The sequence below is a fragment of the Vidua chalybeata genome, chromosome 5, assembly GCF_026979565.1.
Source record: "Vidua chalybeata isolate OUT-0048 chromosome 5, bVidCha1 merged haplotype, whole genome shotgun sequence".
NCBI classification, from domain to species: domain Eukaryota; kingdom Metazoa; phylum Chordata; class Aves; order Passeriformes; family Viduidae; genus Vidua; species Vidua chalybeata.
Window position 1 is genome coordinate 20,380,045 of NC_071534.1, and position 22,770 is coordinate 20,402,814.

At 47.7% G+C, this 22,770-nt stretch overlaps 1 long non-coding RNA gene across 3 annotated transcripts in view; it reads left to right on the forward strand.

Moving 5' to 3' along the window:
• The window catches only part of LOC128788142 (uncharacterized), a 54,275-nt gene that overhangs the window by 27,172 nt on the left and 4,333 nt on the right, over window positions 1-22,770 (forward strand). Inside the window, exons 5-6 of one of the 3 annotated variants that reach the window (XR_008430960.1) lie at window positions 3,004-3,210; window positions 6,080-6,293. The exons of the other annotated variants lie outside the window; for them this stretch is intronic. This is a non-coding gene — a long non-coding RNA (uncharacterized LOC128788142). Of the gene's footprint in view, window positions 1-3,003; window positions 3,211-6,079; window positions 6,294-22,770 lie in introns of those variants that run through there. 3 annotated transcript variants of the gene reach the window in all.

Genomic DNA, 22,770 nt, shown 5'->3' on the forward strand with positions numbered 1-22,770 from the left:
CTCCATTTTTAGGATGTTGCTGGGGAGCTGAATTCTCTTATGATTTCTCTTGTATCAGCTGTCCCTACCAACAGTATTAGTGAGATTCTTTTCCTATATCTGCTTAGATGAGGATCTGTTGGAAAATATGCTGGTAGAATAATGGGTGCTGGCACAAAGCAACTCATAAAAAACCCACAAACCCAGTGAAAAAAAACCCCAACAACTACAAAACCTCCGCCCCCCCTTTCCCTGAACAATAACTTATCAAGTCCAGATGGTTAAATCCGAGAGTTTGGAAGGAGCTTAAGTGATTGAGCTGCTAACAAAAATATGCAATCTCTTGCGGAAAAAAAAAAAAAGCGCTACTGATTTGGGGAATTGGAGAAGACCAAATGTTGTACCTATATTTAAAAAAAAGGCTTCAGTGATGATCCGGGGAATTAAGGATCAGTAGGCTTTGCATCTGTATCTGGTAAACTGGTGGGAATGATAATTAAAAAGCAGTGCTTGAAGACATCTGGAAGATTGTGGTCTGATAGGGCCTATCCCACGTGGGTTCAGCAGAGGAAAACTGCATCATGCTAATCTCCTACAACTTTTTGAATGTGTCAATAATGCAGTGGATAAAGGAAAAGCAAGTGATATAATGTATTTAGACTTCCAAAAGGTTTTTAAAAGATCCTGCACTTGAGCTGCTAAAGAAGCTAAGCAGTCTGCGAGAGACAAAATATTGACATAGATCAAAAACTGAGTAGGAGACTGAAAGAATGAGGGGATTAAACAGTCAAGTTTCACCATGGCAAGCGGTTAATGTGGCCTCCAGGTTCTCTTCTAAATCCCTTGTGATTTACCTTATTGTTTAATGAATTGGAAAGGTGGGAGGAGAGATATGCCATATGGAAATCAGCAGATGAGACAAAATTATTATGTTGGCTGTGGACAGAAAGGGCTGTGGGAAATGCCTGGGAAAGAGAACTAAGTTAAATGGACACACTGTGCTCTGGTGAGTGAAACTGAATGTTGGTATGTTCAAAGTAATGTGTGTTGCAGGGCAGACTCAAAACTCTTTAGATACCCAAAAGGTCCTGAATCAAGAGTATCAGCCAAATGAAAAGGCAAATGTCTTTGCAGAGCTCTGCCCCATGCTGTGATGCCCTTGAGCAGGCAAATCAGCTGTTTGGATGCAGAGGCTGTGGGTAGAGAGGACTCTGGAAGAGTTCTTGGTACACCCGCAGTGCTGCTTCATCTGGAATTACAAGCCAAACCCGGGTCAGCCTTTTTCTGAAGGGATGCTGGAGAAATGAAGGGCCTCTGAGGTGATACAGAAAGCCTGTGAACACCCCCCAAGTGAAGATATGGAGGAGACAGGGGTTGTTGGTGTCAGACAGCAGATTGGGAGTGTATGGTGGGAGGAAATAAAATTATGAGACATATGAGGATATCTGTCCTTCCTTTCCTCATCACCTAGGAGTGAAGAAAAGCACAGTGAAATTAAAGTGTATGGGATTTACAGGGTTGAACTGTGGAGGTCTAAGACATGAGAATTTGTCAGGTCCAAGAATTTAGAAAAGTTCATAGTGGATTTGTGTGTTTTGTGGAGAACAAGAGTACCTCAATGAGCTTTAACTAAGGATGAGCCCAGTTTTGGAGCCTGAACTTGCAGGTTCAGTCTTCAGAGCCTATATTAGCCTGCAACTCATAGCAGAAAATAAGAAAATTGAGACAGGAGTACACTGTCCCTCATTTGTCTGCTTTGATGTTTTTCCACCTTTTCTCCCCCAAATTCCAGTGATGTTTTTTCCTGAGAGCCTGTGTGGACATTTCTCTGACATGTAATTGTTGTTCCCTTGTGTACATCTTACCTGCTGGGACACCAGCAGTGAAATTCTGTTCATGTCGAATCATGTTGAAGCCCATAGTATGAAGGAGAATTTTCATCCTCTGAGTTTGAATTAGGTTCTGGGGAAAACCAAATCCCAGCCCTGCCACAGAAAAAGTGCTAACCCACCTAAATTCTTGATATTGCCTCAGATCAGAAACCTAACCTGCAAAGTTCCTAGACATTGCTGGGAGATTGCACATGCTTCCATCTTCTGCCTGAACTAGGGATGCAGGAATCAGTGCCAGGATAACAGGGCATCCAGCAAACTTTCTAATTTCCAGGCCAAGTTGGAGCCCAGAATTAAAAATCTGCTGGAGCTGAAGGGTCTCTGAACCTATGGAAACCCCGAAATCTTATTTGATTACTTCCTCCTCTCTTCAGTGTAAGGATCTGAGTCTACAAACATATCTTCTTCGTCCAACTGCCTTCCCTACCCAGGAGCATGGTCCCAGTTCTTGTTCCCTTTTTTTTTTCCCTGAGTCCATGATATAGGATGCTGAAATCTTCAACAACTTGGCTAACTTAGCCTGTTTGATTTCTAGCTATTTGTGTGTAGCTACGAATGCGTGTGTAGCTACACACAAATCCCAGACTCTTTGGAAATATGTCTCTTTCCTGGACAGCCCAGGAGGTGTGAGCAGAGTGACTACTTGCACAGGGAAATAGATAAAAAAACACTGGGGATCATCTTTGCATGCTGCTCTTTGCTGGATCTCTGTGATTTGTTCTTGTATTCTTAGAGCTGTGATTTGTTTTGGTGGGTAGCTTGGAGCTGCACCCACTGCAGGTGATGTGGATAGAATGGGAGCAGACAGGCTTGTGTCCCAGAGAGCTGGGGTCAGTATCACACCTTTCCACATGGTTAAAAGTTCCTGTGAGGCCAGAGGGAACTTTGGCAGTGCATCAAAGCTGACATCACCACAGCCCCTGCAAACCTCTGGGCTGGAAGCAACATCTTCAACACCTCTCCTGGAATCCAGGAGCTGGGGACTGTGGGGGCTGAGAGACACTGACGTCACCCATGCTGCGTGCCAGCAACCCCAAGGCTTTGGAGATGGCTTGATCATCACTACTCTGTTATAGCACCTAAAAAGACCTCTGGGATCAAAAGATGATTGCATCTCTCTGCTCTGTTACAGCAGCCAATGAACCTCCAGGGCCAAAGGATAAATGCACCATCGCTGGAGTATTACAGCATTTAGAAACCTCACTCACTGACTCACAGCTGTCTGACCCCTCCACCACAACCACTTTCAATTTTTCTCGGCACCCAGCCACCTTCTCTACTGAGGTGTAGCTGGATAATCCTTGTGCTTTTACAGTGCCTGCCTGTGTGCAGCTCTGAGGTGAGACCACACTATCTTTTCACTTATTTTGGTACCGGGGGAGCACTGGTGTTGTGATGCATTTGTCAGACCTTTACTCTATGAATGCAGCAAAGCAGCACTGAAATAAACCACTTCCCTTTAACACAGCATCTGTGAACCTCTGGTATTGCTTTGCTGTGAGGTGATCTGCTCTTGCCTGGTACAGGGAGGGGGCTTTTCTCAGACTGTTAGAGGTGTTTCAGAAGACAGCTCAGCCCCTGGCATGGGCCGTGTTGTACCAGCAACTCGAGCTTACTAATGGCAAGGGGGATACTTTGAATGTCTGGTCAGTGATCCTGGCATTTAGAAAGCATGAATTAATTTCTCAGACACCCTAGAGAGGTGGAGTTCTGTCATGTTATGAACCTGACTTGTAGATTCTGGGGAAAATCCTAAAAGCTTTTGGTAATAGAGGTTTTAGTGAGTTTAATGCCGATGGAATTAAAAGTCTCTAGGCACTCATTGTGAATGGATTTACATTGGGGAGATTAGAAAAGGGAAAACATTATTGGTGTCCAGGAAACTCAGGAGAGCAGCTGTCAGCTGGTTTAGATGGAAAGTTCCCCAGTGGGCAGGTGCCCTGGCAGCCAGACAACGCACACGCACCCCCCGTGGGGCTGGCTCGCATGCTCACGGGCTGGGGACACATCCCAGGGCCACTGTTGGCATGCCACATGTGAACATTCACAATAGGATGCTTGCATTCACCGGTTTTATGGACACACTGAACAGGCTTTAATGCAGGAATGGTCTCTTCATTTTGGCTGGCATGTCTTACACAAAGACCCATATGCCTCACTCAGGGGCTGCTGGCCTTTCCCAGCATGTTCATTACTGTTCACCCCTGCTGAGGAGCACGGAGAAGAAATACCTGCCCTCCTCCCTGCCCACAGACGCACCACTCTGTGCAAAGAGTCTCTCGTTCACGGATAGGCCTTTTACAGCCCCGTTTTCATCCCAGCAGAAAAGCACCTGGTGTGTAGCTGTGAAATGTAACAATGAAGCACAGTTAAAGTGAACACTGGGCAGAATCCTTGTGGAGTAATTTTGTAGTAAATTTGGCCAACTCACAAAATCCACCATTTTCAACTTGTCTTGGAGGCCTGGGGAGGTATCTCTATATTGGCCAACTTCTGCTTCTTTTCCCCTGGCCTCAGTGTTTGCCACTGCTGAATAAAGCATCCTGGAGGCAGATGGTTCTTCCCCATGCCCTTAGACAAGTATGGCATGATCCTGGAGGTTTGGACTTTCTTGGACTTCCCTGCAGAGGCTGGGTTGCTAAGACTGTGCTCTTTGCTCAGGGATCAGAGAGGCAACAGAAGAAAAGACACCAAGAGACCTATGGGGAGAATGAGAAAGGTTACAGCCTTAAGTACATGAGCTGGTTATGCTCCCCTCGGGAAGGCTCCAAGAGATGCTGTTCCCCTTGTTATTGCTCTCCAAAGTTCTTATCACTTGTTGGTGCACTTTTTTGAGAGCAAAGATCAGGATTCATCCACCCTGGCCTTCTTCTTAAGTGGTAGATCATCAAACTGAGGACTCAATTAAAATCCCGTTTTGAAGATCTCCATTTCCTCTGCCACATAGGAGAACTTGCTGGGTGATCAAGCTTTGTTAAAGCAGGGAGCTCCCTGCCCCAGGGAAGATGGGCAGACAGGAGAGCTGGTGCCCTGCCAGGGCATGCAGGTAATAACCTGACTTTATCAACTGAGTGCCCACAATCAAGCCAAGAGCAGAGTTACACCTTCTTTGTAGGGTGAAGATAATGCCTTGTCCACAACACAGAACTGAGTGCTGGGATTCATGCCATCCCTTTTCTTCCTGCACAGCATGGATTACTGCCCGTTGATTGTGGGGTCTGGGTGAGAGGGAAAGGCTGCTAGAGTAGTTGATAAGCCCTTAAAACAAGGTGTCAGATGTTGAGTGCCAGGAGCAGGGCAGACACAATGTCTCTGATGGCCCACCCAGTGAGTGGGTAGGTGCCATCAGGGTGTCCACACACAGGGAGGAGATGGGAGAGAGGAAACAGCTAGGAAAGAGCATGAGCAGTCTCAGTGCCTCTCCAGGTGGGCCTTCTTGTGCTGGCAAGAGGTGGTGGGAGTGCAGGGAGTCAGGGAAGGAAGAAAGGGAGTGCAGAGTGCAGATGCTCTGTTGGCAAGCTGGCACCCCTCAAAGTGGTGTGGAGCCAGCAAGCATTGTGGCCATCAGCCCTTGGCCCTGGGCTTGCCTTCATCAGATGGGAGATGCAGCTTGGAGAGAAGGGGGGTTTTAAGTAAGGAATAGAAGCAAAAATATTAATATGGTGATTTGGGCTATGGCAATGCACAGTGAGCGCTCAGCAGTGATGTTTCTGCAGGAACGGGAGCTGCCTCTGGAGCTGTGGGCCTAATCTGTGGCGGGGAGGGGAGAAATCTGTTGCTGTGACCACTGATCCCAGGAAGGTGCCTGACCTGGCACTCTGATGATCCACTTGCTGCAAATGCCTGCTGGGCATGCAGGCACCTACCTTTAGATGGGTGCAGAGCCAGGCTGGGCTCGCTTCTGCTCAGGCTGCATTGGCACTGACAGCACCTGTGGATATCAGCAAGGAAATCCACTCTGGAATCTGCTTCGCAAATCACACTGCAAAAATGTTTTTGTTCTTCCTGCATCCTGTGTGAAAGAGCTTCTATCCCACCATTGCCTTTCTTAAGGCATCTCTGTTTCTGTCAATTTATCCAGAAGTACAAAGAGAACACGAGTACAGGTGGTCCCCCCCATGCCAGACAGCTGTGCTGGCTGTTGTAATCAGCTTGTTCAGGCAGGATGTGTTCACCCCCTCTAAACAGTAGTCATTGTCTATTCCCAGGCAGAACGGTGCTTCTGGAGGACATCTAGCACAACTAACTCATCATGACAACCAGCAGCAACTTCAGGCTGCTTTCAGAGAGCTGTTTGTGGAATCACCTCAGCCCTTTAGCACAAGATGTACACTTGCAGCAAGGCCTGCCACTACAGAAGAGAGAGGCTTCTGCTTCCTGCGAGTCCTGTGTCCCTGGCAAATGCTAGCCCATGACTAACGTGTTCAATGCTGACAGGTCAGCGTGAGATGGGAGAAAGGGGATCTTTATCTCAGTGGGATCACTGAGAGCAAGTGGGCTTTGCAGCAGTAAGGATGTGATGAAGTTGTCAGCTGCAGGAGACTGTATGTGGTCTTAAGGCCCTAGATGGGGGCAGGCTGTAAACACCTGATGGGGCACATTCACAGCTTCCCTGGAGATGGGAAAAGTTATTTGAGGGCAGCCCCTAGGATTTTCAGGATCTGTCAGTTGCTTTCTGGTGATGAGAAAACCTGGCACGTTCTTGTTGGGACTGACTAGCAGAGATTCCAAGACATTCATTTGCATGATTAACAGGGTTTATGCTCGCTGTTTTTTCAGGGACTGTCCTGTGTGTGAAACTGTAGTCTTGCCACAGAGCACCGGGCTGAAGAGTGTAGTGGAGGCTGAGTGCACCTGTGATTTATGGGAAGATTACAACCTTGCCTGCATAGCCACGTGGATGTCAGCATGGCTTATATTATCTGTGCCACGGTGGCATGCTACATTCTCACAACACACAGAGGGTGAGAAGGGGCAGACTTTTCAGAGGGAGCTGCCTCTGGGCATTGCTATTTTTTACTTCATCCTTGGAGTTGGTGAGCCTGGTAGTGTTGCAGGGTGACATGTGTGAGGAAACCTGACACCAAGCTGGAGGACCTATAAGGCTGTATCATGATATAGCCAACAAAGTGATCTGCTTGCTGTTGCTTTGATGTGATCATATGACAGTTTGATGCTTTATTCAAAGCACTGGTTACAACTTCCTTACCCCTTCTTTCCCAAGCACTTTGAGGCCAACTAATTTATTAATAAATTAGAGGGATTAAAATAAACAGTGCTTTGAAAATCATTAGGCATCCCAAACGCCTGGAAACAAACTGCAGTTCAAGTAAAAATACAAAATGCAAATAGGCTAAGAACTGGGCCATAAAATATTGTATCCTAGCCCCGGGGAAGCTCTGGAAAGAAAAACTGTGTTTTTTTCCCTTGTGTCTTTGGTTTGGGAAAGAGAAAATAGTACTGGGGTTATGTGAATGAGGAATGGTCCCTGCCCCAATTCCTGCAGTGGTACAGAGCCTGCCCCACCAGTGGCTTTACTGGCTGCAGAACAGAGATGTGGGGAGATGAGGCCACCAGTTACGGGGCTGGAGCTAAGGCAAGATCTGAAGGCTACAGACTGGGGACCATCTGGGTGAGCAGCTGCCCTAGATAGCTCCTTCTGCTACTCTTGGTCCTGACCCTCACCCTCCAGGCACTGCATACCCAATTCTTTCCTCCTCTCAGCTCACTGCCTTTCTCACTCCAGCTCCTCTTTCCCTGTATGAAGACCTAGGGACTGACCCAGCCAATTCATGCAGCATCCGGCTCATCTTCCCTTAGTGGTACCAAAGCTGAGCCCCTGCATTGGTGGCCGCATAAGCAGGAATGCTGGCTGCTGCCAGAGCAATGAGAGACCACTTTTCACAATGACCTTTCCTTGTTCTGCATCCTGGCTGGGGTGATGCATTATTGTTGCCAGCTGCCTTTTTCTTGTCTATCTGTGCCAGTTCACAGACATGCTATAACACCACTGTCCCAGTGAGGAAACAGTTCCCAAGGACATCACAAAGGGTACAAACAGTGGATGAGAGTATGGGTGATTATCTGATTGCTGTGTTATTCTGGGTGATGTTTATATGGGAATTACTTGGAAAAGGAAGCTTTTGAAAAATGCATCAGAGCAACATACATGTCTTTGATGTGTTTAAAAACTGGTGTGGTCCTGCTTAAGAAGTGGAAGTAATGAGGGCAATCAGTCTTGGCTCAGTAGGATGATTTTTAGGCCGGAGAAATGTGAAGGAATCACAACTGACTGATGTTCCTGCCCAGCAGAGAACAAGGAGATCCAGTTTTCTAGGCAGTTGTTGGAGGTCCTCTGTTGGTGAATGAGATATTCACCACCTTCAAGACTGAATCCTATCCATACTTGGAGAAGACTGTGTATTTGTGAGGAGGAACAGGAGTTCAGCTGTGAGAAGTCTGCCTGATTCAGGAATTGTCTGGACCATCTTGAGTTTCTCTTGCGTGACAGACTTCTCAGGCATCACTAGCCAGGGAGAAAGCAGTCACACAATGAAAAAAAGCCGGTCTAGGAAAAGGCAGAGCCTGTCTGATAATTGAATACTTCTCCCTGCCTGGCCAGCATGCTGCGAGTGGAAGGCATCATGAGGCCAAGTGCCTGCCACTGCCAAGGGACTTCTCCCCTCCACACAGCCACTGGGATTTCTAATCCAGGCTGTACAGGACAATGCTGTCATGTTAGTAGTGGTATAACTCTCTTAGCAGTCTACCGGTGTGACAGAGTCACAAAGGGAACAGTGTAGGCTGAATATGCACTCATGCTTGCTAAGCCTGTAAACCCAGCTTTGATTTTCTCTCCCTCTTTTCATGTTTTTTGTTTTCATTTTTATTCTTTTTTTTTTTTAATAATAAGTTCAAACTTAATAAGAGTGATTCACTAGTTGCCTGTTTATCTGTCTTTGGCATGGCATCCAATTTGGATTGCACAGGGCAGAAAAGCAAGGTGCAGGAGGAGAAGGAAGACCTGGGAGGTAAAGGGGGAAGCTGGAGAGTGTTCCTGTTTCCTCTCTCCATGGAAACTAAGGCTGGTGTCTTTCTGTGAACCTGAATGTCTTGGCTGTTTTTTCCCCTATGGTCAGAAGAGGCTGATGATCAGCTCTGTTCTCCCATTTGATTTTGATCTTTTGTGGGTTTCCTTGTAAAGGTTTAGCAGCTGTAAGCAGCTGATGGGAAGTGTTTGGTGGTCTGTGAGATGGGTGGAGGCAGGCCCATGGGTGCCCTGAACTTGTCTGGCCTTGTAGTTATGCTTGGATGAGGCAAGTGTCAGTGATGGAGCTAAGCCCTTCCAAGGCTGTGTCTTGCAACTGCATCTTAGACTGTGCCTGTACCTCCTTGAGGTTGATCTGTTTTCTCTACAGATCCTAGCAGACCCCAGATGTTCCTCAGCCCAGGCAGCTGCAAGACCTACCGTAGGGTTGATTCTAGCACCATAATGTGTTTCTGCATCCAACCCCCTTTTGATTCTGCCTGCCTAGGAGCCTGACCACCTCTTCTCAGAAACTGCTCAGTCTGGGCAGCAAGATTCACCATTTTCTTACTGCTGCTGGGCAGTAGTAAGAAAAACCAGGGAATTTCTGGATATACATGTGGAGCCTGTTGCCCAAGAGCTGCTGTTAAGAACTGCCTTGCACTGTCCTTCTTGCTCTGGGCAGTCACTGGCCTCAGCCACACCTCAGTCAGTTTCACCCCAGGTGCTTCTTCCAGGGTGAGCCTCCTCCCTCCTTGTCTCCAGTGGCAGGCACAGCCCTACTGAACTGCTCTGGGCTGCAGGTGGCCGTGCTTGTGGCCGGGTGACACTGAACATGGCAGACATGGAGCAGGTCATCCGGAATAAGCAGTTAAATGTGGGCTGCTGCATAGGAGGACAGTGAACAGGAGAGGGCAGAAAGGTTAGAAAAACTAGCTTTAGTTTAGTTAAAATGAAACAGTTGTGGAGCAGCATTAGAGTAGTATTGAAAGCCTTCTGCTTCGCCTTGGTCAAATAATGTGTACTTGTGATTCATCGTGGCTGGACTGATCCTGACTCCCAAAGAGCTGTGTCCAGGTGACCCATGTGTGGTGCTGAGACTGCCTGTCATAGAGAAGACAGCTCTGTCTGAAACCAAGGGAAGCTGTGGGGCATTCTGGCAGCTTGTGGGGTGGTGAGTGATGGCAGGCAACATGCTGTCGTGCAGGATCAGTGAAACACTGCTCATCTCTCAAACCGTCTGCTTCTCTTGCTCTTTGTGAGCCACTTCTCACCACTTCTTTTCATGTGCTCATATCACCTCTCTTTTCTTTCCCTCACTTTCTCTGTGTGGTGCATGGCCCAGTGACTATAATCCATGATAACCATCTATTCTCTCTTTTCTCTTCCTCACCACCTTTCTCACTCACCCTTTCTTCGTGTCTCTCACTAAACACTATGTTGCTCTCCCTGCCAATTTATTCTTCTCTTTCCTCCCACACTCTGTCCCCGTTTCATCAATCTCAGCACAGTCCTGTTTCTCACCAGAGCTGCTGTTTCATGTTTACTCAGGTGGAGGGAGGGCAGGCAGGTGTGAGGGTAAGGTAACAGGTAGGAAGCCGGAGAGTTGAACTGAGACCTCCTTTGGTGACCATGGCTGAGTCATGTCACCCATTCCGTGGCCTGGCTCCTTTCCTGTGACATGGGAACACTTAGCTAAGTGAGTGAATCTGCAATGCTTAGAAGTTGTAGGGCCAAGGTCTGTGAAGCTCCTGGAAGTGGGCTAGAGCTCTTTGGGCGCCTGTGCAGCTAAGCCCTTGTGCCCAGACTGACATGATGGAGGCATGTTCCCAGCCCTGCCCGTTATCCTACTCTCAAGGTCTGCCCCACCCACACTTCCCTATGAAATAACTCCATGGGATGAAGTTGACAAGGCTCAGCTATGGAGTTTTGATCTGCAGTGATCCAGAGCTTTGGCCCTGCAAATCCCTGGAGACTAACGGCAACTCCTGTTACTATAGGTGCTACCTTTGTAATTACACCGATTTGCTTCCCCAATTCCACCTTTTTCTTCTTTTCTTCCTCTCTGCCATGCTGCTTTCCACCTTTGCATACTGAAGCCTGTCTTGCCTGCTGGCTGCTGAGGGCTGGCCCGGAGCTGCCAGATGCTTGCACCTTCTCAGCTCTCACGGGTAGGAGTTGCTATGGGAGACAGTGAGAAAGAAAAAGTGCCTTCCCCAGCAGCACTAGGAGCCAGAAGTCTTCCATTGAGTGGAGAACACCCCCCTCTTGTGCTCCTTCCTCCCCTCAGCCCCCCTTTAGAGAGCACTCTACAGAAAGCTGCCTTTGAAGCCCCTTAATTAGTGTCCCGTGTGTCTTGAACGAAGCCCTTCATTACCACCAGCAAGAGGCATAAATTGGCATGTGTTTCAGGTTTGGGCTCAGTGCCAGAATTTTGTTCCAGTCCCCTCCCTCCAAGCCGCTCCAGCTTCCCCCCTCCGCGACACACATGCGTGCACATGCACATTCACTCTCTGTCACAGAAAAACACACGTGCACGCATGCACAAGGGACCCTGCCAAAAAAGAGATGTCCCCTTTCCATCATCCCACATTTCAGAGAAAAAAAACCAATGACAGAGGTCACTCTGTTCCCTGCCTCCCCACGGCTTGCTCTTGGCTCTGCTGACCCTTCAGCATATGCAACTGCAGGTTGGGGGTCATTATCAGCCCCAGAGTATCTCTCACAGCCTGTGGATGTGCTCAGAGGGTGCTAATTAGTGAGAAAAGGGCTGATTAGGTTAGAAATTAAGTGTTTATTCTATTGTTTTTTTTTTTTTTTTTTTTTTTTTTTTTTTTTTAATATGTATGTGTGTAAAAATAGTGAGACCAGATGGAGTCTCAGGAATAATAAGAGAAAAGGCAGCCAGGAGTCAAGGGGGGGTGAATCTGTATCCTGTCTCACCCCTCCTGCACACCCTGGGTGGACAGGCATTCTGCAGACTCACAGCATTCCTGCAGCACACCAGCAGCCACCACACATTCCCTGTGGCTGTCCTTGCTGGGATCGAGCTGGACATCTCCTCTCTGCACAATGTTCTGTAGAAGCTTTTCATACCTGGAGAGCCTCTCATGTCCATCACCTCATCTTTTCCAGCTCAACCTTAGCACCTTTGTTCCCCCCTCTCCCCCACACTTTTTTTAATCTCAGTGTCACAATTAGCAGCAGCCAACAGGTTACTGGCATCACCAGCCTTTCAGTGACACCTCTTGTCTTTGCTGATGTCTCATCCCAAGTGTGCTGTCCTCATAGAGAAATCCTGCCTCACAGGCTCTTGCTCTGCCAGACTGAGGAAATTCAGTCTATCTCTGCCACAGACTTTGTCCCTCCTTTGCAAAAGTTGCAACAGAAGACCCCCAAAGCTGATTAGGAGTCTGATTTTCAGGAACTCCAAAGTCTCTATGTCTGAGCAAACCATGTCCTCGTCCTGTTATGTGGCCATTCTTCCCTGCACCTATGTTATATTCAGCTTTTTATGGACTGTGGGATAAGGAAGAACAGATAATGGTATGGCTGAATAGTAACTTTGTCTTGCTACAAGACTCTTCTGTGCTTCCAGTGCTGCAGGGAGAAGCTTTGGGGTCGTGAGGGGCAGTTGAAAAACTGCCTGCCTTCCACTTAAAGTAGGTCTCTGGGGCCAATATTTTGGATGCAGTGGACATGGAGCCTTTCTCCAGGGGCGAGTGTTTAGGTTGAGGATACTCAGGTTCCAACAGGCAGGAGGGGAGGGAAGGAAAGAAGCTGTACTGCTCTGTGCTCTACAACTTGCTTTCTGGGGTGGGAATTGTGCTGGCAGACTCATGAGTTCGCACAGTTGGAGGCTGGTATCTGCAGCAGGCCAATTTATGTGACCTGAGGGCTCACTCTGATGTTGGCAGTGAAGGCCATCTCTCCCAATCGGGGATATGACTGTTGAGAAAGGGCTGAGTTTGTTTTGTTGATCAGCTTGGGGAGTGTGTGTGGGGGGAGGTAAGAACTTGTCACTACGATGTGCTGGAGGAGTATTTGCAGGGAGGAGTATTTGCTCAGTAACCAGTGGGGGGATTGTGATCCCTTAGAATCACAGCTCACTGGGACGTGTGGGTCTGACAGCAGAGGAGATTCTCTTGCTGACACTAGGGGGGCCCGAGACTCTTAGCTGCATTTCAGAGCCCAACTACAAAGTGTCTGGGGCACTGGGGCTTTGTATGTATGAAATAAGAAGTCCAGCTTCTTTTAAAGGGTGGGAGAGCAACTGAGGACCTCCAGCTCCAGGGATGTACTTGTGGTGGGAAGAAAGACCACGTGTGTGCTGGTGTTCCTTGGGCTGTGTGCTGTCAGTAGGACTGCATGCATGACTGCTCGGCTGTTGCATGAGAGGAGGGTGTATTTGTCTGGGTACAATTCAGACCTATTCCCTTTTCATCATATCGGTGCTTTTTTACCATGTGGCTCCTGTAAGAGCCAAACAAACAAACAAACAGACACAAACACACATGGGAATCCAAACTCCCTATTACCACCACATTGCAGATGCAGCCTGGTTTGGCCTGTATTTCTCCCGTTGCCACAGCAACGGTAAGCCAGGGAGTAAATCAGAATATCCTCTCTGGTGCTCAACACCCCCATATGGCAACATAAATGACAGTGTGGAAAGCCTGGTCTGTCTCCCCTACCTCTCCTTCCCAACTCCAGTTCAGTAGAGACTCTCCAGAGACCTCTCATATCCTGTCAGACCCCCAGGAGATCACAGGCTTCCTCCTTAGGGGATGAGGGAGCACCACCTCTGCTGTGACCAGCAATCCCCCCTATTCTCTCCTCCAGTTGCTGTGTCTCCCATGGAGGGTGATTAGGTCTGAATCAATATTCACTGCGCACGGTCTCAGCTCAGCTGGCTTTTAACAAGATGAGTCCCATCAGCTCCACTAAAGACCAAACAGCATCCAAACCAGGCTTAGCAACCTGCTTCTTGCTTCAGCAAACTCTGCTTACAGCTGGGAGAAACAGAGCCTTTGGAGAGGAGCAAAGCAATCAAAGCACATTTAGGACCAGGACTCCTGTCCAGCTGAGCTCAGAAATATGCTCACTGGGACAGCTGCCAAAAGGGCTCCACCAGCTACGCTTTGTGCTGGCCTTGGGCACTTCCAAAGTCAGCAATGTGCTTAGGAGAGAGATCTGTCTGCCCAGAAAGAAGAGTCCTTGGGAGGAGAGGACTGCCCCTGAGAACTAGTGTGGTGCAGTCCCCTGGAAGCAGGGGAAAAACTGGACTTGCATTTTCTACAGCAGCTCTTTCTTATATGCGTCTTAGGTAGGATAATTCTAGCCCTAGAAGATGACCTGCATCCCCTTTTATTCCAGCAGCTGTTTAGAGGGTATCTGTCACTTGTGCCTCCCCCAGCTTTGGCTGTGACTTCCTTCATTAGGAATCTCACTCTGTTCTTTGGCTGGATTTCCCCAGAGAATCCGATTTATGGCTCCCCAGTGATTGCTAATGTGTAAATACCGTGTGCTTCAGTATGGCAATGTGAATGCCCTAGTGCATTGGAACTGTTAACCCTTCAGCAGCTGAAGATCCTCTCCCTGTTGTGAAAGCTGCCTTGCTTGACAGGGAGAATCCCGGCCTGGGATCATGGGATCTCAGTCTGACTCTAGGCATGCTTGGAGATCGGTGCAGGTGGGTGGACCTGCAGGCCTCCTCAGGTTTCTGTGGAGGTGAAAGGATGAGGCAGGAGCAGCCCAAAGAAAAGGCAAAAAGGGCCATTTCATGATTAAATGCTAGAGCACAGCAGCAGTGTAAAAATATACATATATCACAAGCCTTAATTAACACAGGCAAAGGGAAAAGGAGAAAAAAAAACACTTTTTAAAGGTTTCACAGAGACTATAAACTGGCAGCACAGAAAAAAAAATGTAATACATGCAAATTAATGGCATAAATTTAGGGTTACTTAACTTCACAAATGTTAACAAGCTCATAAAAAAAAAGTTATTCTTTCTCAGTTTCCTGTCACTGTTTGTTTAATTCTCTCTCTCGCTCTCTTTTTTAACTCTGTTGAGAAGATTATGTTTTCAGTATATTCCTCCCAAATTAATTCTGCCTCTCTCTCTTCCTTCTCCCTCCCTCGTCTCTGTCTCTTGCTCTGTACCTTCCTCTGTCTGCTTGCCTTCCTTCCTTGCCTATCTATCATATTCTTAATGTCCCCATCATCATAGTATCTACTCTTGGATACAGTACTGTCTCATTTCTCTCCCTATTTCCTTGCCTGGCTCTCCCCCGCTCACACCCCACCCTTCTTCACAGCTCTCAGCCTGCTACCCTCTTCTGGGTTTATTTTTTTTTTTTTTTATTTTTCCTGTTTTTTTTTTTGTTGTGTCTATTTGGTTTTTTGTTTGGTTGGTTTGGTTTTTTGGGGGGGTTGTTTTTTGGGGGGTGGTGGTGTTTTTTTGGTTTTTTTGGGGGGTTTTGTGTTGGGTTTTTTTTTGTTTTTGTTTTGTTTGTTTGTTTGTTTGTTTGGTGTTTTTTTGTTTTGGTTTTGTTTTTTTTTGTTTTTTCCTGTAGCAGCCTAGCAGTCAGTATAACTCTAGCCTGGTAATGCTATCCACAACACTACCAATTTGCAAACATGCTTCTTTTCCCTGCCACTGGCAGACAAAGAACGCAAAGAGCAAATTAAGTGGTCTCGGGCTGAACTGCTCCTTTATCAGGCGTTGGAGTGGCTGTTTGTTGCTGCAGACTGCGTGGCTGGAGGCAGAGGTAGGGCTGTGTGGGCAGGCTGGCTTGGTACACCGCAGCCCCACTCTGGAACAGCTGTCACAGTTCCCCCGACACCGTCTCTTTATTTGAGACTCTGCCGCCGCACAATGGTGGATAATAAAGGGCACGGCAGCTCCTTGCTGAGCCTGGGAAGTCATGAGCCCCTGAGGTCACCGTGTCTCTGCTTCCCGCGTGTTTCTTGCTTTGCTTACAGATAAAACTAAGTTTAGAAAACTCAGGCAATTGCCAGTTTAGCTCTGCCAAAACTCATTTCTCCGGAAAGAGGACATACGCCTTTTGTTCTGCTTCTTTTTAAGCTACCAAGGACACCCCAAGTTGCATTACTCGTGACGTAACTTGTCCTGTCCGTGATGCTACAGCGTTCTGTTCTTAGGCTCTTGTTCTCATTGCTTAAAGGGAGGATGGGTAAAAAAAAAAAAAACTTATTTTGACTTATGGACCAGACTGAGTCATAGGAAGACATCATTAAAAAAAAGAGGGGGTGGATATCATCAGCTTTGGCCACAAGCCATCCTTGGAGCTTTCAAAGTCGCCTGTAAATATTGCTGCCAGCTCTGTTTCAGTATCAGAGACAGCAGTCGTGGCTAATAGCTTTTCTCCTTAGTGGCCCAATTCGGTATTTCACAATGCTGGAGAGAAGAGGGGGAAGTCAGTGCTTTATTCAACATAGCAATCTCAGGAACAGGGAGGCGAAATTACAAGCTGGACTCCCCTGGAAGCAGCAAAAATAAGAAAATCCAAACAAGGAAAGGAAAAAAAAACCAGAAAAAACTGAATTTCTCAAAGCAAGAGGAAGGATGTTGGTGAGTGGGTAACAGAGAGGTTAGGAAGAGGAAGCACAGAGGGAGAATCTGTTGTGTTTGGAAGATGTGGGAACCATCAACACAGATGTTGCAGAAGAAAGCAATCGAGAAGCTGAATGGGACTTGCATGGGTTTACAGTTGGGTGCATGCTTAAGCGCGTTGCTAAATGGAGACCTGAATGAGTGAGAACAAGAAATAATCATGCAGGAGTCCCCGTGCAGAATCAGTCTCTGTCCAGATTGACATCACAGGCTTTCCCACTGATATAAAACGTTGCTTTTCCTGGGTAGGAAATGAGTCAGGGTGACTCCGGAGCTTAGGGTTTGGCCTATGCAGATTAAGAGGAGTAGCAAGGAATAAATAAAATATGGAATATGCAAGGGTGACTAAGGACTCAAAGAGAAGCAAAGAACTGTGGGGGAAGGAATAGGGCCACAGTGAGGAACAAGGAGGGGCTGCCAGATGAATTGCTTTCTAGGGCTACTTGGAGAGAGATTTAGGGGGATAAGCATCATTCCCTGGCCATGAAGTACCTATTACGTGGGTTAGTGGGTAAGACATTTGCGTGCCTATATTAGCTGAGTAATGCTCCTTTGTTTTTTTTTGGTCCTTTCAGCCCAGAAACAGTCTGAAGCAAAGTTTGTTTCTCACTGAAAATATTTGCAGCACCTATGAAATCAGAGGCCCAATAACAATTGCAGCCTCCATGTACTCTGCTACTGACAGCATCGAAAGAGGCAGAGCAGAGAATAGATGGGGAAATAAGATGGAAAACTGGACTGATCAAGAACAAGGGAAAGGATGGGGTGTTTTTTAAATTGAGCTGTCCCCCATTTTTGATTGCATCATAGCCAGAATTAGCTTTGCCCTACATAATTAAAATGGAGGATGTCAAGGTACCAGGAGGAAAAAGTATTTTGCTGGGTTATTTGCACGAATCATCTGTTCGCTGCACAGCTGCTGTAGGAAATGCAACGCCATGAGTAGACATATATAATTGTAGAGATGGGGAATGAATAAACGTGTTTCAAAGAACAAGGAGAATTCTAAATGTCAGCAAAGGGGTATGTGACTCACTCATTGGGAAAATACTATTATTGGATACGTAAGTAGGACTGTACAAAGCACTCAGAAGAGGGATGCTACTAGAAAAAAGAAGAATTAATAAATGAAGGTAACATTTGGGTAAGTGACAGTGAATGAATGAGGAGATGTGCTATAAATGCCATGAGCTATCACAGGGCCTGGAGTGAAAGCAGAGAGAAAATGCGGGGTTGAGGATGGCAAGGGATGAAAAGAGAAAGATCATGGACAACGAGGAGAAGCATTGCTGGGGACTGCTGAAATACAATGGAATGGATGAGTGTTTGTTATAAAACTACTTGGCTTTTGGCAGAATAATGGTGACAAAGAGTTTCTGTTCTACTGAGTTGGGAGTAAAGAAATAAATGAGGTGGAACTCCATGGGAGAAGAAATGGTTGTGCTGAGGAGGCAGGAGGGGGCCCAGGACCCAGCTGGAACTGGTTTCTGCAGAGGAGTGTTAGGCTGTGATGGACATGTTGTATGGAGGAATCCCTCCCTGTTTTTCAAAAGGAAAAAGCGGTGTTTAAATGTAACAGATGACACTGTATAGATTACAGACATGGCTGAAATAAGCAGTGCAGGGCCAAGGCATTTTGCGTGAGTTCAAGCCAGGCATTGACAATAATTAACTAATGCTCCCGGTGCAGTCAACAACAAAGTTGCAGACTTCTTGAGTCCAGAACATAATGAACTTGAAACCTCTCAGTTGCCAAATCCTGGACACAATTCCAACAGACCCATCCCACATGTCTGGCTGGTCATCCTCACAGCCTGAAACCCTGTGTGCTAGTGCATCTGCCCAAGCAGAGACTGAGGAGTCCAGCCACTTCTGCGAATGGATTGGTCCCGTTTACAGCTAGGGCCAGGGGATCTCTAGTTGTGGAGGAGGAGATTTCCAGAGCCTCTAATTTGGGTCCAGCTGGGAGCAGTTCTTATTTTGATTTTGAAACCCCCAATCCCCAGCAAGCTGCTTTTCTGGCTGTCTTGGGTTGATTGAGTCGGTAGAGAGACAGATGTAGGTGGATAATGGGAAAGGGGGTGGTAAGTGGCAGAGCTATTGCCTGAGCAAGAGAGAAGGATGCCATGTTAGTACTGCCAGTCCCCATTCAGTGAGCAAGTGGTGAGTCAGGGGCAGATACTGAGTCAGCAAGAAGGCGGAGGGGTAGTGGGTGGGTAGAGCACCCTGGCTACCTCTGTGCAAACCACTCAGCTGCACTGTTGCACTCAGCTCCCTGTGGCAAAGTTGCATGCAGTGGTTCAGGCTATTGCATCCCAATTTCTCCTCTCCCCATGAAATTCCCTGGGCTGCTTTTCTGAACCAGTGGGGCTTTAGAGAGGGCCCCTGACCGTTGCCTCTGGTGGGCACATATTTTCCTGACATGTTTATGAAGCTACTTGCAAGCACTGCTTCTCTGTGAGGTGTGGTAATAAAAGAAGGGCAATGAAAACAGCTGATGAAGGCAGAGAGAGCCCTTCAGCCTGTGTCACCCCAAAGATACTGCTCGTGCAGTAGCAGTAGCAGGAGCTGGTGGAATGTAGGAGCTGGTGGAATGTAGGAGTGGGGAGAGAGAAAAGAAAGAAAGAAAAATAGAAATGAGGTAGAAACGAGAGTGAGAGGGAGAAAATATTTGAGAGATGAAAAGAAATTACCATACAGCAGGATCCTGTTATTCAACCTAATTTTCAAAGGACTGCAGCTGTCGCACTGAGATAATCTGTTAATTATAACAGTCATTGTGTTTTGGCAATGGAAGAAAAAACCAGGCTCTAAACAAGGCAAGGTAGTGGGGAAAAGAGAGGGGAGGCACGGCTGTGTCAAAATGCCTGTCAGATGCTAGCTTGAAATATAGGTGGGCGAGCCGGCCGGGAGGAGGGTCCCTCCCCAGCAGGGCTGAGCTGTGCCACTGCCTGCGGGTGGAGGATGGAAGGAAGGTGGAAGCATCCGTATGGATGGGAAACATAATGCCCTGTCCAGTGTGAGGCTACTCCTCTTGCTGACTCCAGGCATGCATTGAGCAGAGGAAGAGCTTTGAGGGGCTGAGGGTCTCACTGTGAGTGAGGGAATCTCTCTCGGTGGCCACCCAGCACAAGGTTGGCTGGAAGGCGAGAGAACGTTGAAAGATGCTTCAATGACAATGCCTGTGCCCTTCGGGAGTTTGCAGGCCTGGAGGTGTCCTACACAGGGCATATGTCAGGAGATGATTGCTACTCCAGGACATATGTGATTCCTTGGGCTCTGAGGCCCCCCCATAAGCGACTGTAGTGAGCTGTAATTCAAGGACCATGCCCTTTTCCTACCCTACCTGCAGGATAGGGCATGTTTGGAGGCCCTCTAAACTGGCACTGCTGGATTGATAGGGATGTTTTTAGCATCCAGAAATACTGGAGGTATGCTTTGTTTAAGTGAGGGCATCTCTCAAATAGCTTCCTGCTGTTCATAGTCAGACTGCTGAGAGCCAGGACTTGTTGAAGGAAATAGGGCACCAAGGCCAGCACAGGACAGCAGAGGCATCACAATGACCCTGAGGAGGTGAGGGGGTCTTTGCAGTGACATTACACACAGCCCAAGGATTTCTCCTGGTCTCATGGCTGGACATGCTGCATGGGAGCACACAACAGCACCAATGCTCCCACCCTGTTTGCCACATGCTCTCAGAGCCCCCACTCCTGTCCTGTTACCTGCAGCAGCTCACACACACGCTCATACAGAGCTGCCATTCCAGTCTCTTTACCCCTCCATAGCTCACAGACAGCAGAGGTCATTCCTCGTCCCCATAGAGCAGCTCCTTCACACATGCACATGCACATGCACAGAGCCTGCCCTCACACCCTGCTCCCTACAGTGATTCACGTCAAGGGACACACACAGAAGGAATGTTCCCACCCCTTACCCTGCAGCCCTTCTCCCAAACACACACCGGTTGTCTCCCGTGATCCCTGCACACCTACATGCAGCCTGCACTCCCACCCTGTCCCCTGCAGCGCCTCTTACACAGCCAAACACTCCCACCCCTTACTCCATGGTGCCTGCTTCATGCAAGCACGCATGCACACACACATAAACTCACAAACAGCCTTTGCCTGGCTCTCCATGGCAATTCCTCCCTCCCCAGGAGCCAGCACTGGTTTTCTGCTTGAGAGTGATTAAACCACATCCACCCCCAGCCCACACATCCACCCCATCACCTACAGTGACTCCTCCGCACACACACCCCCTCTACCTTGCACTCCTGGAGCCGACAGTGCTACGTCTTTCTCTACAGTGACTCACACCCATACCAGTGCAGTATGAGAGCCAGTCTTGCTGTCACATCCCTATGGCAGGCCGCTACAGAGAGTCACACAGACCTCATGCTCCCTCCCCATGGCCAGCAGGAAGTATTTCTAGGCCTTTCTACGGGCTCATGGGATGACAAGGGGGAGTATGTTTCCCAGGCTCCCCTCCCTGGTCTGGAAGGAGAGAATTGAAGGCAGCCTTATTGGTGATAATATTTTTTTGTGGTACCTCTAATCTCTTGACATGCTCTTCTACCTGGAGAAGGCTGTTTCCCAAGCCTACCTCCATGTACACGCTTCTGTGGATTGCTGCTGCAGGCTGTCTGGGTGGAGCTGGCTTGATGCAAATCCGCCTTAATCTTCAATAATCATATTAATATAAAAGGTAACCATTTCACTTCAGAAAACAAAAGTGGCTTTCTGGCCTGCCAGGGAACCACAGGCATATGAAAGACCTTTCTGCCAGTATTTATCACTCTAAAATAAGATTTATGCTTCTAAAGCTCTCTCTTTCATGCTTCTGAGCTGCTTCATTTTTCTCCCTTGAGCCTTCCCATTCTCTCTCTCTTGCTGCCTAACAAATTAGGCATCTAATCGCTGTTGGGGAGGCACGATGGGAGAGCAGGGGTTTTATATACAGCGACGTGTTGGGTTTTTTTCATGGTTAGTCTTTAAGCTGTTTGTCCCAGCAAAGATTTGGAGTCAATGGCAGTATGTTTGTTTGAGCCTGGGTGTGTAAATTCTTCCTTCTGAGTTTTTCCTTCTGAATTCTTCCTTCCCGTGCCCCAAGCTGGCCAAAGGGCAAGACCACAGAGCAGCATGTCCTTGGGGCAGTACTGCAGCCCATATTTCATCCCTTTCCCCTTCCTCTCTGCAGGGAATCCTTGCTGGTTGGAATTTGAACTTTTTGCGTATCCTTGCAGTGGCGTCCTGTGAGAAGCAGCTGGGATCTTGTTTGGTTCCCAGTGTCCTGCTGGGATCCTAGTGGTTTGGACTTCCAGATGTCAGGGACAGCTGGAGTTTGGGAGCTGCAGTCTTCCTCCCTACTCACAGTGGGGCCAGCCCAGCTTTCAGAGGAATGAGTTTTCTACCCGCAGGCACTGTGGATTTGCTTAGAGTGAAATGAACCTGCCCAGAGCTGAAGCATGAGATTTCTCTTGCAACAACACTCTGCAAAATTCACAGAACCTCTAAGGTTGAGTGGACACCCTTCAGCAGGAATCATTGAATTCAGTTCAACTCCTGTAAGGGATGAAGGCTTTGTCTGGTTAGTGACATGGGAACACCTTTTGTTGCATGGCTTTCTAGTGTGGCTGTACAACTCCCTTGAGCTCTGGAGTTTTGAAGTTATAGGGCTGATTTCAAATGAATGGAACATTGGGATGGAACTGAGAGATAACTCAGTTTTTATAACTTTCTTAAAACATTTTTATTTTAAAAATTCCTGCAACATGTTCTGTGAAAATATGGGAAAATTAGAGAAGAGGGAATGTGAGAAAGAAACCTTCATTGAGACCCATTAAAGGAAAAAGTGTTGTGGAGCTCAACCCTTGATGAACATCAGAGAATCTACAGTAGAAGGCATTCTCTCTCTCTTGTATACGCTCAAATGTCTTCCATGCCACAAAACCACCGGCCATCAGGTTTCCTGCTCCCTCTTCTCTTGATCCCAGACTTGTCAGAGCTTCTGGAGCACCTATGGGCACAGTCACAGGTACTTTGCTGCATGACTTGAAGGTCTCTTACAATAATTCCCTAGAATTAGGGCAGAGAGGGAAGAGACTGCTGTCCTGTCAGTGCCATAGCTGTGCTTCAAGCTTCTCGCATGGCACTGTGCTTCCACTAGAGCCAGGTGCAAAAGCAAGGACAGCCTCTGGGTGGTGATTTGGGGTGGCTGCAGTGATGCTCAGACCAC